Source organism: Chinchilla lanigera, unplaced genomic scaffold, assembly GCF_000276665.1.
Source record: "Chinchilla lanigera isolate Chin_1 unplaced genomic scaffold, ChiLan1.0 scaffold00003, whole genome shotgun sequence".
Taxonomy (NCBI): domain Eukaryota; kingdom Metazoa; phylum Chordata; class Mammalia; order Rodentia; family Chinchillidae; genus Chinchilla; species Chinchilla lanigera.
The window spans coordinates 34,534,318-34,552,829 of record NW_004955404.1 but is presented as its reverse complement, the minus strand read 5'-3'; positions in this window follow the sequence as shown (position 1 = coordinate 34,552,829).

Sequence of the window (18,512 nt, the reverse complement as noted above, 5' to 3'; positions counted from 1 at the left end):
GCATTCCATTCTATTTTAACATAACTATGCCACTTCTCCCAAAGGGAAGAAAATCATTTTAAGAAAGTACACACACATCAAAGTATGAACGTGCAACAAGAAATGAGTTAAAGTTGAAATTGTTTTGTTATATAAAACAGATATTTTGATGTTAAGAAAGTTTTCCTAATGACTGGCAACTGTGCATAACAACGACTTGACAGTATCTCTTCCACATTTGATAAAATCCTCGTATTCTTAGGGCTAAATTATTTTTTCATGACACCTGCACTTTCATGGGAGCTAAAGTGTAGCCAAGCAGAGTTATAGGCTTAGGACAAAAGGAAGTCTCTCGTCATCCTTATTTCTTATAATTACTAAAGCACATAAAATAAAGGAAAATGTATGTATATTTTTCTTGTCTCTAAGTTTAAAATAATATATTTTTAAAAACAGCATCAAATTGTAATGAAATACAGCATTATTCTGCAATCATGGGGAATTATTTTTTCTAAACTTTCTTAATACTTTAGTATTATCTTGGTAATAGCAAATTATAGTAAAAAGAAGGCATAAAAATCTAACCTTCTTTCTCTGTCTAATAAGATTTTTGTCGTTGGTATTTTCCACAAGCTTAGTGTTTTTCATCAAAATGCTCCTGTATCTTTTCTTTTTCTTTATGTTCATGAATGAACAGTTTTATGATTTGTTTGGGTTATCCTCCCCCTTCTGCTACTGAGCAGACTTCACACAGAATACCCAGGAAGGGAAAAGAGATGTATACACTTTTTTCTACTTATTTCACTAATCTTGAAATTCTTTCAGTGTCTACATTCACAGAATGAAACTCAGCTTGTAATTTGCTGGATTCTATAATCTGCATGCCAAGTTATAACCAGTTTCTCAAAGTACCTGTTTCCAGGGTAATTAATTCTGGTAGTAGCTGACTAAATTTTATAAAGAAGAAGAAAATAAAATTATGGAAAGGAAAAAAACCCTGGCAAGATGTACTTTACTTTTATTTTCTATTCAACATTTAAATAGAAATATAGTTACACTGCATTACTTTACTAGGTTTTCCCATTTTATATATACCCCTGCTCATTTGTGTCTCATCTCCCTTTAGTTTTATTATTTTTGTTTTATTACTACAATTTGTAACTTTCTGCCTCCTTTGCTTTTGCATCAAATTCTCTTCTACCCAAAGGTATCTTCTTGAAACTTATATCTCTTCACTCTGCTTTACTCTCAGTATAACTTTGACCCAACATGCCATTTATTTGTTTCCAAATTTTTATCTTTCCACATATGTCACCTCTTCTGGATTTCTCACTACCAATCTGTACTGTTCCAATAATTAGCCATTGATACCAGAATCTACTAGTCACACATCATGTGATAACTCAGTTATCTCTTTTGTTCAATTCCTTTGATAAAAGTTTATAATTGTTACCCAAAATATTAATTATTTAGATATTTCAAAAACTGGATTTGAATTTTAAAGTGGGTTGACTAGGTAGCACTCTTTGCCAAAATTCTGCTAGGTCTGTGCATCAGTCAGGGTTCAAACAGACAAGCAGAATTAGTGAGACACACAATCTTAAATATCTCGGGGCTTCATGGCTTTTCTTACCTGAGAAACAAATGTTATAATACACATAATATATGTAAAGAGAAAGAGAAAAGTAGGAGATAGATAAAGAGAAAGTAGGGAGATCTCTTTCAAACAGATGGGGAAACAAGAATTAGAGTGAAGGAGAACAGAGAGGAGAGAAATGGTATGAGAAACAAAAAAGTGGAGGGGGAATGATTAAAATAGACCTTTTGCAAATAGGAAGGGAAATACAGATTGAAAAGAGCAGGAAAGGAGGGGAGGATAGGGAGGTTAAAAAACACAACAAAACCTAAATAAATAAATAAGAGAAAAAAACTTAAAATGTATTATGTATATGCACCAACTCCCCATCATAATTGTAAACATTATATACTGCAACATGTACTGAGAAAAAACATAAATTAACTGAACAGATTTATTATGAAGATTTATTGCACTTACAAAAGTATGGAGACTGACTAAGCAATGTCTAAAATCTGGAGGTAAATGGTCTGCCAGGGAGGACTGTGAGTGGATGGAAAACTACAAGCGGAAGTTTGTAATCCACTGACAGCTGAGCAAAGCAGGAATTCCCCAGAAGGCAGGAATACCAGGAAGAGTGAGCTGGAGTGAAGACCAGGCCCACACAAACACTTCCTTTCAAAAAGGGTTTCTTCATTACTTTCTCATTGCTGAGACGAAATACCCCTCATCCACAAATTAAATGAAGAAAGGTTTCTTTCTAGCTCACAGTTTGTGGAGATTTCAGTCCAAGGTGGACACCTACAGTAAGCCAATCAATCAGTGGACTAATTCAGTTATTGCATGCCCACAATCCAGTAACAGACACCCATAATCCACCTACCTCCCTAAAGCTTCCTTATAAGGGCAGAGACTTTGGGAGGACATCTACCTATAAGCCATAACAAAGGGCTTCACTTTATTTCAACACTGAGGATTGGTAGCGAGAATTAATGTAGGAAAGTGGAAATTAGAAAACAATGATGAAATATGCTGCCAAAAACTCTCATGAGAGAAAGATAGAATGAAAAGGGAAGATGTGGTCATGTCCACTCTTTTGATTAAGGTCATAGTATTAGGGCTTTTAATTGCACCTAGAAAATCCTTTTAATTGCATCCTAGAAAATCACAGAAACACAGGTGAATGTATAAAGGAATAACGGGAAGAGGAGTGTGTGCTACCTCCCATCCACCTCCTAGCTCTTCTGCAAGCGTATCCCTCACTGGTGATCCTACCTGGACACATTCCAGGACAGTAATTCTGAAGACTATTTCAACCCAGCCAAACAGACATATTGCAGAGCTATTGGCTCAGAGGAATGAGGGTTGACCAGATGCAATTGTGAGATACAAAATGATTTATCTCTAACAGCAAGAGCTCCTAAGTGTCATGAAAAATAAGATCAGCAGTGGATTATAACTAGAATTTATTTAATAAGCCCTTACTCTGAGCTGTACGTTGTTTTAAACACTGAAAACATAGTAACACAATTTTTGCAACCTTATGAGGTAAGATACTGTTATTATCCCCATTTTTCTGAAGGTGACATTGAAGGAGTGATAGTAACTTACCCAAGGTCACACGGTTTAACCTAAGTAACTGAGCCTGTTTTTGAACTAAGGGAATCTAGCTTCAGAATCTATGAACATTATGACTATGTTTTTCTTAAGTGTCGAAAGCTCATAAATTTTCAAACATTGTCAAAAATTTAAATGTCCTAATGCAGCTTTAATCTTTGAGATTGCAACACTTTCAGAATAAGAGCTCATATTTCCATTTCTGCTAAACCCCTCTGTTGTTTATTTTTATCAAACTATGGACTGTTACATTTTGTCAACTACATGGGTAGAGTAAGTTCAGTTAGTAAAATGCTCCCTCAAAGATCATGTCAAGCCTGTAAGTTCTCCAGTCTCCAAGGGCACACACACTCACACCCCCGCAAGTTCCCTGCAAGGTGGAGAATACTTTATATTATGTACAGTCCATTCCAAAAGAGCCGGATTCTAACATGCCATGAAGGGTGAAGGAGGCATCAATAAACTGAAGGATTTTAGTGAAACCACTTACTGTAAGTGTGACAGACTTAGATGGGGAGTGTGACAGTGTAAAGAACTCTGAAAAATCACTGCCTCCCGCTGTTTTATCTCACTCACACCGTAGTTGTTCCTGCAAATGAAAGTACTTGGTAAGGCCAAGGATTTCCTTCCATAGGGCTTGTGGCTATTAAGGAATTGAAAAATGGGGGTGTCATTAGGCAGAGAATTAAAGGAGGGGGGACCCATTCAATCACTCTGTATCATATCACCAGGATACGCAAAAGTAACTCTCACCCTTCACACATCAATTAGCAGCCTATCGGTGTATTTTTCTATATTTTTCTATAGGAATATTCACAGTTGATGTCTGAGTTCTTAGACAGTAAAATGCTTGCCATAAAACAGGAGCTGCTAGGGGCTTCAATGGAAAAATGGAAATTAGTGTCAAAATGATGTCATGGCTTCAAAACATTGTTGGTACAAGTGCCTGACAGGCATCCTTGACACAATCTATAATGACATAGTAAGAAAGCAAAAATAATGTGACAATGACTTTCTATAGGACTCATGAAGAATGACTGGGCGGGTGCCGCACTCCATATGCTGATCTCAAGCAGAAGATGCATTTCCTTTCTCAGCATCAATATTTATGAGATTTATTGATTATCGTGTCATGTTTAAAATATGTGCTTAACAGTATATTTAGGGTCAATCCAAGTAACAGGGACACATACGAGAGAGCAAGTAGGACAAGAGAGTCATTGTGACATTCTCTGTCAGTTCATACTAGCTCAAGCAAAATGCCTCTTTGTAAAGAAATAAATCAGCACACATTTGAACAGCTCTCAGAGAAAATACCAGATCAAAAAGATGCTATGAATATTTAAAGAATATTTTAAAACAACAATAATACTTATCTCATATAAATTCTTCCAAAAGCAAACTTCTTTAAGAAAATTATTAGTGTACTATGTGGGAATATTCTGGCTTATTGCTAATTTATTCACTGTATGAACCATAAAACCAGCTCTATATCTTAGAGCTAGATAATGTTAGACCTGGCTCCAGCTCTTTTAGCAAACAGGGCAAAGCCACATTAAATCATTTGGAACTGCACTTGGCTTCGAGTATTAGATCATGTACCAGGAGGTCTGGAAATACTTTTAGAGTGGCATAAAGATCATGAATACCACAGAAAGTCCAGGATATTTCCAACACTCCCACAGTTACTGCATGGCTTTTGACCCTGGCATACAAACATGGCTGCGGCACTTCTAAATGTCGTGTCTGTGTTCCAGGAAGGAAGAAGTAATGGAGGAAGAGGTGGAAATCACAGATCCTCTAGTGGTGAATGAAGCTCTTAACTTTTATTTCCCCCAAATAGAGATAGGAAGACAGAGGAGATTGAAAGTGGTAGTTCAGCCAGCCTCACCTGTCAATGTCTGTAATCCTAGCTGTGAGAGACTGAATTATGCCCCTCCCCCAAGTCACACCTTGAGATTGTAATCCCTGCTGGGACTGTATTGATGACAGGACTCATACTAAGCTACTGGAGTAAGAGCTAATGAGGTCACAAGGATGGACAAATGGAACCCCTTGTTGGATGGAACAGGTAAGAAGAAGAAGAGGAAGAGGAGGAGGAAGAACAGGAGCAGGAAAAAGAAGAAAGTCAACAACAATTTACAGTAAACTTTTTTAGAGCAATGATGAAACAAGCCCACCCCTTTTGAGAACACACAAAAAGGTTAGATTTCAGTGAACCAGAAAGCAAGAACTTGTGCCAGGAAAAGAAGCCTACTGGAAGCCTGATCTTGATCTTGGAGTTCTTAGCCCCTAGAACTTCTTAGCCTCTATATCTGCTCCTTAATCAACCCAATCCTCAGTATTTAGTTCCAGCAGTCCAAGATGATGAATACACTATGGTACTCAGACCTGGGCCCTTGCTTATTCATTCAGCAAGAATTTAGCAAGCACCCCAGTGTTTGGGTAACTGAAGGCACATGCAGGGGATTGAAATGAACATAACACAGATCTGTCTAGTGGCTGGTAGCAAGACATAATCAACAGTAACTGTTGTATGATAGTCATCTTCATAGGTGATTACAGATCTGTATTGCGAGGCAGAGGGACATAAACTGAGGTTTCACCTATCAGCCCAGCAGCTTGCCTTCAAGAAGTGTTGCTGAAGGAACTGGCCTCCAAACACCAGGCAAGTTACTCAGTGTTTCTAAACTTCAACCATGAAAACAGCGCTAAAAAATCAAGTGAACTGCATATAGTTATTGAATCAATTTAGTGAAATAAGCCACGTTAATGCACTAATGAGATATGCCACGCTGCCTGACATTTTGTAAGATTAAAAAAATTATAATCACATCAACTAAATCAGGGATCAGTGGTCTTTTTCTGTAAAGGGCCTGATAGTAAATATTCTAGGCTTTGCATGCAGGTTATAGCGTCTCTGTCACAACTAATCAATTCCCCCATTGTAGTGTGAAATCAGCCATAGACAACACGTAAATGAATTAACATGCTGTGTTCCAACAACGCTTTATTTACAAAGACATGTGATAGGCCAGATTTGGATCATATTACTGCAGATACATAATTGCAAATAATTTTCGATATTATTTTGAGAGATTACTTCATATTTGCCTTAGAAATGTTAACCTTCTTGTAGAGTTAGGAAAAGTACATAGTCAGGGAATATTTTTGGTATTCATAAGGACCACATCTGTAGACATTTGATCCCTCAAAAATTTTCTCTTCCAGATTTATGTCTCAGAACAAGCAAGGGCTTAGCAGCAAACCACTATGTTAAGTGACTGGCTTTCTTCCAGTTCATTTTTGTTTGTTTGTTTCAAGTCATAAAATAAAATTTAGTCCCTGCCTCAAAGGTTCAAGAACCAGAAGAGTCAGATGGTGCAGGAGATTTTAAAAAGCATAATTTTCAGTTAAGTTTATTTGAACTGAGTCTTAACTGAGTGCCAAGCTCTATATTAAGCACTAGGGAAACGAGGAGTAAGACATAATCCCTGCCCTCCTGGAACTTCCAGCCCTCCATGGGTTCAGAGCGTTGCAGTGATTGTTCTCTAGCAGCAAAGCAAATGTGTTGTCTGCTTTCGCAAGAAATCATTTAAACTTTCCTCAAGAGCACCTGGATTAAAGCAGCTACAATTTCACTACCCTCTTTGATGACAAAGGTTGAGGAGGCTTTTAGTGGTGGGCTATAATTTCATCATAACTCAAACGTTGCCTGTTCAATTTTCAATCTCATAACTCTATAGTCTTTTTACTTCAATTAGCAAAATGAATCACTGGCAAGCAGAGCTGAGACAACTGGAAATTTCCAACTTGTACAATCTATTTCTTTTTCCGGAGGGAACCTTGACAGTCTCTGCTCACAAGCGTTAAGCTCCTCTCCTTCCACACATTGCCAAAGCTGGATCTTATTTTTTGAAAGACAAAAGAACTGTGGACAGAGTGAAACTGTGGGGAGAGACCTTGAGTTAGAATATTATTACCTTGGGAGACAAGTAGCCAAGGGATTCGCCTTGCTTCCCTTTTTTATAGAAATAAAACACCAGCACTAAGCTCCTGTTTGCAAGCAGCCAGATGCTGCAGCTCCTTTTCCTTTTGATGTATATTTGTGGATGAAAGCTTCATCTTCTTTGTTCCAGTGTTTGAGGGAGTTAGGTCTTTTCAGTATAAAGCATCTACTTTCATTTCCATTATTGAAATAGATATTTATCCCATAGAGAATGGTCCATATTTGTCTGTGCACCCTCCTATCTCCCTTCACATGTCTCCTGCTTATATCTTTTTCTTTCTTTCTTTACCAGGCATCCACATGGCATACTTCCAATTGTGTTTATCCACTCCAACTAATTGATAGTCACCTAAGTGCAAGTAATACGAGGTATCATTGTGAGAGATTTCTGTTTGCCTCTTTAATTAAGCAGTTGTTCACAGGTGCATACAGTTACAACAAAATTAATTGATAGCTTTCTATTGCACTTCTTTAGCCCTCTGATATTTGGTGTTTGCAAACACAACAACTAGATTTGTCTTATCTTGCACAGAGGGGTTATTTCTCATTTTCTTTCAGCAGAGGTTAGGGCAGGTTGCCTTAAGTAGCAGAAAATCTATCAAAGCAGCAAAGATAATTTTTGTGAGAAAGAAACAAAATGAAATATTTATATGTAGAAGTACAGTGAGAAGGTCTTTATGTTTCTCTCTGTGCCGCAAGTTTTCTGAATGTCAAACACAAATGCTCCCCAAGCCAAATGACTTCCTCTAAAGGCTGGGTGTTTGTCTTTCAATGACACCAAGGAATTATACATAGTTACGGCAACCAACTGACATTTTGGGGGGTTAAATTTATTAGTAGCCATTTTTCACTTTTGTCTGCATTCTATCTGGGTACTAACAAGGCACCTTTCCCTACCCAGTTTATAGTGGGTCTCCTACCAAGGGAAAATCTGAACAGGTATACTATCGCCGGGTCTCTTCATGCTGGAAGTAGGAGAATGTTAAAGATAGAAAGCACCTGAGTCTCATTTCCTTTAGGTAGGAAGCTGGAGAGAAGGATTAGAAATGTAACCTCTGAGTGAAACTTCCTAAATTTGAGCCCTGTTTATTTTTTAACCTGTCTGTTCTGTGCAAGTTATTACCCTCTCTGCTCTTTGATTTACTTATAGTTGAACGGGGACAAGCACTTCATAAGTAAACACCCCATAAAATGTTGCAACAATTAAATGAGTCAACACAGTAAAGTCTTTAAATGGCAAATGCAGAATAATTAAACTATTGTTTTTAGTAGACTGTTACTCAAGCAGTTAATTTAACTTTTTCAGTCTCAGTTTTCTCACTGTAACTTTTGGATATTAATATTAATTGATTTGTTAATCAAAAAGGTTCCAAACATATTAATAATTTACCTAATCTTTCTTTAAAGACTCTCCAACTTTCAGATTCATCTACCTGATCTGTTTACAAGAATACAGCACCTACTTAAATGATACAGCTCACTTCTAGTCATGTGTTTTATCTCGTTCCTTCTATTCTCCATCTGCTTCCCTGCCCATCCGTTACTCTAATTTGGCAAGTGATGAAAACAGGTGAGACAAAGGACTCACTATGCATGTGCAGGGGGTTGTTCTCCATCCTGAAAGCTTTCCTAGATCCAAAGTCCTTGTGGACTACCAAAGTACTTGCCCTAGTCACTCAATAGACAAAATCCAGAGAAAGGCAAATTTAAATACATATTTAACCCTTGGGAGAAATTCCAATAATTTGAGAACTAGTGACGCATTTGGATAGATTGCATTATCAGATTAGCAGCTCCCTTACAGGAGAGCAGAGTATTGAGGGAATGTGACGTTGACTACAATGGATTAGATTAGAGACAGAGACAATGTGTTTATTAGGTCTTTAGGGTGGTGAAGAATATAATTGATCCTTGGGGCTGGGGGAGTAGCTGCTAGCAGAACTGATCTGCAGAAAAGTTACCTGGTGTGTGTGTGTGTGTGTGTGTGTGTATGTGCGCACGTGGGTGTGCACACGCACATGTGTGCACAGAAGTGAATGTAGGCAAAGATCCGTATAAAATCATATTTGAGAGGAGAGCACAAAATACCACACCAGAGCACTAAATCTGTCATCAGCTCTAAGGAATAAATTTAGGGTCTGGAGTAGAAAATTAAATCTAAAAGGTCAGGAGCTACACAAACTCAGGAGCGGAGTTAGAGGTAAGGAATAGGGCAAGAACAGGGCAAGAGGGCATGACACTCTGCAGAGACAGGCGTGGAGGAGGTACAGAGTGTGCTCCCATTGGGGCTGACTCTGGGGTGAGTCAGACTAAAAAAGGTAAAAGGTGAATGCACATAAAATATCAGCATAAATACATTTACTTTGTATAGTTTGTTCAGTACAACTTGAAGATTTTGACTTCTAGATTTTTCCGTACAACTTGTGTGTTTTGACTCTAGATTTGAAAATCTCCTGGAGGGTAGGAGAGGATTAAGGGAAATACTACTTACATTTGCAAGCAGAGATGATGCCAAATTTTGTGCCTACAGAGCCGGCCGAGACTCACGTGATGGCTGTAGGGAAAGGTGTGGAAACCACCTGGACTGGCACCATTTGGAACCGCAGGGTAGTTCCTGCTACCCAGACCTCCTCTCCCTGATGTCTGAGGTTTGCTCTACATGCGGCCCTCTCCAGCACGTGTACGCACTAATCCTTCAAGCCCCATCCCCACCCTGGTGTGCGCTTCTGCACCTTTGCTTGGCTCCTATACCAATCCCTTCACGCTTCTCACTGGAAATCTGGAAAATGTCTTTTATCAACACAGTTTTCATTTTCTTTCACATGAAATTTTCCCATGCCATTGACTATTCTGTGCATCAGAAACTTCTTAACTGTCTTGTATAGACTGCTAGAGCTGCAGTGAGGGTCTTCAAACACGGAAACAGTTAACTCACTGTGCTCCCTTCCACTGTTCCTGCTGTTATTATCTTGAGAAATATCCACATTTGTATATCACAAAACAAAGATCACAGCTTCATCTTTTCTTGGCCCTCTAACGACTTTCTTCAGTTTCACTCCCCTGTCAACTACCCAATCCTGTGACCACACTAGAGTCTGAACACAGAGGAAATGGCTCCATTCTAAAATCTTGGTCACTTGTATCCATATACGGTTATGAAATAATTTAAAACTTATATGACTTAAATATTACCAGAATATGACAGCACTCAACATAGAACAGGATAAAAATAGAGACAAGGAATTGAATTAAATACTTTTTTGGCATCAGGAATCGAACTCAAGACCTCAAGCTTGCCAGGCAGGCTCTGTGCTGCTGAGCTATATTCCTGGCCCTGAATAATATACTAAATGAAAAGTAAATCTAATAACGCAGGAAGAAGGGTTAATAGAGAGGAACACATACCAAAAATTCTAGTCATTAGCGGTAAGCCAATTCCCAAACAGAGAAATCCAATCATAGTTCCTATATGGGAAACACAATTCCTGTAAGAGAAACATCGCATTATGTGATCTCCTTTGTGTATGATAAAAGTGAAAATGTCCTCAATATCCCTAGGGTTTGTCCTGCTAATGATTGTTGTTTCTTATTTTTTTTATTATGTACTCTAATGATGCCAGTGTCATTCTCCTGAGAAAATGCAGCAAAAGTAATCATTATGATCTCAAAACAATGTGTTATAAATATGCAGCTGAGCTTACCTGAGAATAACATTTAGAAAATCTAAAATAATCTGTGGATCATATATCTTCCATGAATATTGTTTCTTGAAATGAAACTTTGAGAAGATTTGGACACCAGAGAGTTTAAGATTAATATTGTCTCACAAAAAAGTAGACTATGAGAATTGAATGTTGCAATTTTAAAGTGAATTTATACATTTGACACTTGACTAAGTAGGCTTGAAAGATATTTTTGAAAACAAGCCCTGCTGCTTTTGCTTGGAAATAGGCCAAAAGAGTGATGAGACGGGTTGAGAATTTCTCCAAAACTATTTTTACCTGTGCTTCAACAAATAGACATACAACCCAGATGATTATCAAGGCGGTAGTTACAATTGTCCCCACCCCCTCTAGATATAAAATAGTGCACAAATTATATCTATAAAATGCAGCTCATTTTGAACAATGCAACTCCTGGTGAACTCAGCATAGATTAATTGGCAAAATGTATCCACAGATAACTGAATGATTTGACCTGTTCTATAGAAATGCTGGATATAAGCCAGTTATGCAGGAGGACATCTGCCAAAAGTTATGATTTGAGTTTTGAGTAGTTGATCCTATGCCACTATTTCTGACAATAATTAAAAGGCATGATCAATTATATGTTGAGGTCATTTCTAGTATATGATAATCAACCCACTTCATCAATGTAGAAAAAAATGCTTTTCCTCACTATTTTCAACATCAAAGTGGCACAGGAATCCAAAAACAGCTTCAAGTCACCAAAATATAAAGAACAAAGACTGAGTCACATCACTGTGTTTATCTCATTTGAAATGACTTTTCTTACCTCGAAAGAGATCAGGCCTATAGACCTTGTCACACGAGAGATATTACGTTGGAGATTCTGTATGAACACTAAACAGTTCCTTCATCGTGAACTGCTTCAGCTTAATTTGTTCACTGATTTAAAGACCAAGGTAAGTCCATAAAAGCTGCAAGCATACATAGGTCATCCAAACTCTGTAGTCTGACTCTACAAAAATCCTCTGCTACCGCAAATCTATGCTGATGCCCCTGTCTTGCAAATCGTCTGACACATATCGGGTACTCAGGCTTTCTTTAAGGAATTAAAAAGGACTTTGTGATAAATTGTGAGCTACAATATCAGGGCTTCATTTATACTTGCATAGAATATTATACTGAGAAAGTTACATTTGTAATTTATCAAAGAGAATACTGGCACAAAATTTAGAAAGAATTTAATCAAGCTCTTTTTCTTAATTTTAGAAAAATGTCATATGATTGTGTTTTAAAATATGGATGAGATTATACATTAGGCTCACCTATATGAGCTATTAGCCACAAAGAATAAAAAAAGCACATAAAGTGTTGAGAAAGGGTAGCTACCAGTGAGTTTACATCTTTTTTTTTTTTGGTTTTTCTCCGGTGCCGGGAACCAAGCTCACGACCTTACGCTTGCCAGGCAGGCGCTTTGCCGCTGAGCTAAATCCCCAGCCCTACATCTTAAATAATTCTAAAGGCTCAAAGAATTTACCAAGAAAATTTTAAACTTGAGGAGATTTTAAGAATCAAAAATGTGTTCAGTTAAAAAACAACCTGAATCTAAAAGATGAGGGAAACACATTTATATTATTAAGCCGAGAAATATAAGGATTTCCTTTCTGAGAATTTACTAGATATTTGACTTCCTCAGCTACAGTCTCTGGAGTTATATCATAAGAATGAAATCCTAGAATCTACATCATTTCTCATCCAAATAACTAAATCCAGTTCTCCTTATAAGAATTTACTGTACTTAAATTTTCAACATCAAAACAAAAGGTAATATCTTTTGTAAAATTTAAATTTTGTTAAAATTTTAATTGTTCTCTTATGAGTTATAGATTTGTTTTCACTTTCCTAATGAAGCCTCTAACTAGATTTCACTGGACTCATCCACAAACTTTCTAAAGGGTATCCAAGTACATGTTGTTTTATGGAGTCAATTTCCAGATTCTCAGTTTTTGTACATGCTCCGTGACTAGCCTGAGAGCAAAACGATAAAGGATAGCAGATTCCTCTTTTCCAACTCTCCTTTTATCATTCCCTTTAGCTAGTTTCACAAGGGCAGGCTTACACCTCACTGTTCTTGCTTGTTATAAAGGTACACTACTCCAGGTATAAAGCCCTCAGGAAAACAAACAAATGGACAATTAGAAATACTGTATTGGATTTGCCTTATGCTTCCAAAAAGGAAATAGTTTTACTGATAGTTATGGTAAAATTTTTACAACCCAGTCAGATTCCCATTACTGTCTCTGAACAAAATTGAGGGTGGATTTTATGGAGTAGTCATGTTACTAGATTGGGAATCTTATCTAGGTTTTTGATATCCTGCAAAAAAAAAAAATGAGTAGGATACCCACATGGAGCAGCACGACCAAAGATTTATTGAAAAGTGGAAGTACCCTCCACCTGGTGGGAGAAGGAAAGTGAGGAGAGCTTATGATATCAAAGGAGCTTGTTACTGACACATTTAAGTATTAGAGTTCAGGGTAGGATTAGGGTTTGGTTTGTGGTTTTGACCCCATCAAAGAGTGGCATGGCTCTGTCTCTCCACAGGAGGTGAAGTGTTTGACCTTTCATGGCCCTTGGATGAACTGTCATAGTGTGAAGGAGGTTGAAATAGCATAATCAGTGAGGGCTGATGATATAGCTTGGTGACACAGCGTCTTCCTGGCAAGTGCAAGGTCCTGAGTTTGACTCCCAGTACCAAAAAAAAAAAAAAAAAAAATCTATGGTGATTAGGGTGTCGTCAGCCAAGGATTACCAAAGACCACAGGATGTGGAACCAGAAAGTAGGTTACCTGGTATATGCTAGGTTACCTGGTTACTTTTTGTTATTTTATCTAGATGTGGATATCCCAGTCCTGGACTAACTCAGAAGTTGTATTGATGAGTCTTCCCTACTTTATGCAGCCATTTCCTTAGCTACCTCATGCCTCAGTCAGTATAAAAATCATTTGAAATATTTTTAAAGATAGACATTATGTAAGTGCTTGTACATGTGTTTGTGTGTGTGTGTGTGTGTGTGTGTGTGTGTGTGTACCTTGGTAGAACTTCAGAGAATCAAGTAACTGCCAAGGTCAGTTTCATGGATGCAAATTCTTTTTTTTTTTTTTTTGGTTTTCCTCTGGTACCGGGAACCGAACTCACGACCTTGCGCTTGCCAGGCAGGTGCTTTTGCCTCTGAGCTAAATCCCCAGCCCCCCATGGATGCAAATTCTATGACCTTGCACAGGACCCCATTCTTAGTTAATGCTCTGTTGTTTATATTGTGAAATTTTTAATAATTTTATCTCTGAACTTTGTTCTGTGAATGATGTCCAGTTGCACAATTAAACAAGATGGAAGAAGATGCATGTGGATATGATGGTAGTCTACCAGTTCTTGTCTTCCCATGTGGATGCATTTCATACCTTTTCATAGAGCATTGTGGGACTCTGTTAGCGTCGACTTCTGGTAGACCCACGATGTGTGGGTGTTTGAGAGTTCAGCAAGACTCACAGCATATGCAAGTGAGTGTGCTACATCCACAACTGAGTGAATGGGAACACTGACTTCTTTGGGAGACTGCACTTTCCGCTTCAACCAGACTTGCTTCAAATGCAGAAAGAATGGATGACATTGTAATGAACACAAAGGACTAAATATCACCATCTTCTTTCTTACCTACATTACTTTTCTACACTGACAACCCATCCCTGCTGAAGATGGTGACTTTGAAAGAAAAGAAAAGACAGGGAAACCCTTAGTTCCCTTCTACTCAAGAGTAAAACAAAGATAGAAAATGTGTACACACTGAAACAGAAACAGTGAAACAAAAAATCGTTGAGCTAGCTCTGTACAGTTTTTCCACTTTGCTGGTAAGAACAGAAAACCATGTGTATGCACAAGCTACAAAATAAATTATGTAACTTCAGTGATTCAGTATAAACATTAAATACCTTTATATTTGTCTTTAAAAATCATCACTGTTCAATAGAGAGATGAACATGTCCAATGATGTGAAAGCTGACTAGCACAACTAAACTGAGTTCACGCTATGTATGTGTGTGTAAATATGTGTATATAAATGAAGAGAGAGTGTCTTTCTGTATAGAGAGATGCTATTTAGAAATAGGTAGTTATCTGAAGTGTAACCTAATTCTTCCCTCTATGTTTAGATGCTTCATCATAAAACTCAAAAACAAAGATGGCCAATAATTATGAGATTATTTCACCATGCATACCGTTCCATGACTTATAGCTGAATTCAAGATCTATTCTTGCCATTTCTATCCCCTATTCTTCCCTTGCCCTTCCCTGACTCTCCCTCCCCATGTTGGCATTGTCTTGACCCCCCCACACACACACACACACATACACTTTCACACGAACAGTGCCACACTGCTTAGGTGCCACCTTTATTCTAAATCCTTGGGGTGAAAGATGAGGAGATTCACATTCCTAAGGATTCTGTACTTCCAACAGGGAGCACCTGGGATCTCCTTTCCCTCTTCTTAACTGACTTTTACTGTATCTGCCATCAAGTGGTAGGATCTGAAACTACAACACAACATGAAGAAGATACCTAGGGCTTATTCACAACACACACATGTGGAATCTGTGTTAGCTGTCATCATTATCAATGAATAGTAAATGGAATGCAAGCTATAATGCTGAAAGAACTATGATAAAATGCCAAATTTTGGCCTTTTTTGAAAAGAAGATTGTTGCACTATGTTTACGTTAAAGCTTCTATTCTAAGAAAGATCTTTCACATAAAGGTTTCCGTGATTTCACTTCAATTGCATGGGCCTTATATTTCATACCTGGTGACCAGTCTCAGTCAGAATTTTAACTGTCCAACAGCTGTGATTCCAGTGGAAAATGTTAAAGGAACTTTGTGAATAGAAGTGTAAGCATTAGTGCAATTCAAACTTTTAGTAACTCTCCTTTAGATGCACATTAAGTTGTATCTTTAGATGACATAAAATGCTAAGTATGCAAGAGTTTAATGCAGAACCATACTGTACTTTAATCCCCAAAAGAAATATTGGCTTTGTGAGGTTAAAATGGGGCCAGCTGTATTGTCCAAAGATCTGAAAGATTATTTTAGATTATGTCGGTTGCATAAAATTGTTTTCTTGATGCATTCTACCTATGCATATGGTTGCTGAGAAACTAAGTCATCTAACTCTTCTTATGTATGCACATAAAGTTTCAGTTTGCTGGAGAAAAGTCTATTCAATTGCATTTCACAATGTATAACAGGAAGCAAAGTGATTTTAATATATGGCTGATCATTTAACCTTGTTTATAAATACAGTTTATGTCTATTTTTAAATTTTTATTTTATATATTTAAGGTATGCAATTTGATTATTTGCTGTACACATATATTGTGATATAATCACCATACTAAAACTAATTAACATTTTCTTGGCCTTATATAGTCATGTGTGTGTGCACATGTGCATATTTGCATGGTGAGAACATTTGAGACTTAGTTTCTTAGCAAATTTCAAGTAATATGTACAAGACAGAATTGTCACCTACGATCACCTCTGTATACATTAGCTCTTCAAATCTGACAAAACTAAAATTTTATACACTTTGACCAGAATCTCTCCAACCCTATCCCACCCCTGGTAAATTCCTTCTACTCTCTGATTCTAAGAATTTATGTCTAAATACAATTTAAATGAAATATGTCTTCAGTGATTGCTTTTCAAAACTTACTGTCTTTTACAGAAAGGATAAGTGTTTCAGTTGATACTGTGATTCAGCATATGAAAAATAATATGAAATTATTAGTGACTATTAGTAACTTAGTAACACTAAATTACTAGTCATTATTTATAACACTAGATAAGTCCTTACTTCAAACTGCCACTTAATCCCTTCTTTTTTTAATTCATAATTAAGATTTTATTTTGTTTCTAGTGCATAGTTGTAGTACTCAATGCTCACGGTTTTTGTGGGAGTTGGTACCTGTACATGACACGTGTTCATTCCTTCTTTTATCCACTTTCCCCTCCTCCTCCCCTCTCCATTCATCTCTTGATCCCCTTCCTTGTTTGGCTTGTTTTCAGGGGTGCATAATACTTACATTCCCTGTGTGAAGTTGGCACACTTCTGAATTCCTTCCTTCCTTCTCCTGACCCTTCCCTCCCCCCACTCCATCCTATCTCCTGATCCCCTTCCTATTTGAGAAAGACCTATTTCCATATTTCTTCTTATTATCTAACTTTCAGCTTACTCTTTATTTATATTTTGGGTTTCTCATATTAGAGAAATCATGTAATTGTTTTTTGAGACAAAGTCTCACTATGTAGCCCAGGCTGGCCTCGAATTTGTGATGATCCCTCTGCCTCAGCCCCCCAAGTGCTGGGATTGCAGGCATGTGCTACCATGCCCAGCAAATCATATAATATTTAAGACTGTGCATCTGATTTCTTTCACTTCATGAACTCAGATGCATCCATTTCCAGAATGACCAATGAAGATGAGAATTTTTCATATATTTATTTGCCATTTGTATTTCTTCATCTGAGAAGTGTGTATTTATCTCAGATGCCCATTTTTGGATTGAGTCTTTGAATTTGGAGGGACTGATTTTTTTTTTTAATTCTTTATATGTTCTAGATAGAAGTCCTTTGGCTGAAGAACAGTTGGCTAAAATTTTTTCCCAATCCATGTGTTTTCTTTTCACTCTGTTGGTGATTTATTTTGGTGTGCAAAACCTTTTTAATAAGGTAAGATCTCAGTTGTTGATTCTTTGAAGTATTTTCCGTGCAGTTTGGTTTTTGTTCATTAACTCTCTGCCTACCCTGATGGGTTGGGGAAAAGGAGAGAATAACGAAGGGGGAAAAAAAAATATATATATATATATATACACACACACAAGACAGCTAAGATAATTGTACTACTAATTTCTATTAGTTCATTGAAAGGAACAGTTAGTGCTTGTATTTTTTGATCAATTTAAAAAGCCTATATCTGATAATCTGGGCAAGTCCTTTGAAGATAACAATATGCAATATAAAAACCATTGTTAATTTCCTATCATCTTGTTTTGAAATTCTGTATTGTTTTTATTATTTTTTGTTCTCTTTAAAATAAAAAAGATGCATTCATTTTCCTACAAATAGCTTAAGTTTATCTTTCTTTATGGCAGAGTAATACTCCATGATGTATAAATATCACATTTTCTTTATCCATTCATGTGTTGATGGACATATAGACAGCTTCCAAGATTTAGCTATTATCAATTGTGCTACTATAATAATGAATGTACATGTATCTCTGTAATATGATGTGTTTAACTCTTTTCAGGAAGTTAAATAGACAAGTAATAGCTGGGTCAAGTGAAATTTCTGGTTTCAGTTTGCAAAGAATCTAGGCAACTAATTCATGACCCCCCTCTTAGAACTTTGGTTTCGTCTATCTGTAACATGGGAACCACACTTGCCTGATTCCTGCAATCCTACTCAGTACTGGAGGAACCACTCTTCTGCCTCTGGAGGATGGATGAATAGAATAGGTAGTGTATTGTGAGTTCACTGTGATATGTTAATCTTCACTTGTGTAAGATCAACATAGTAAATCTAGGGGCTGGG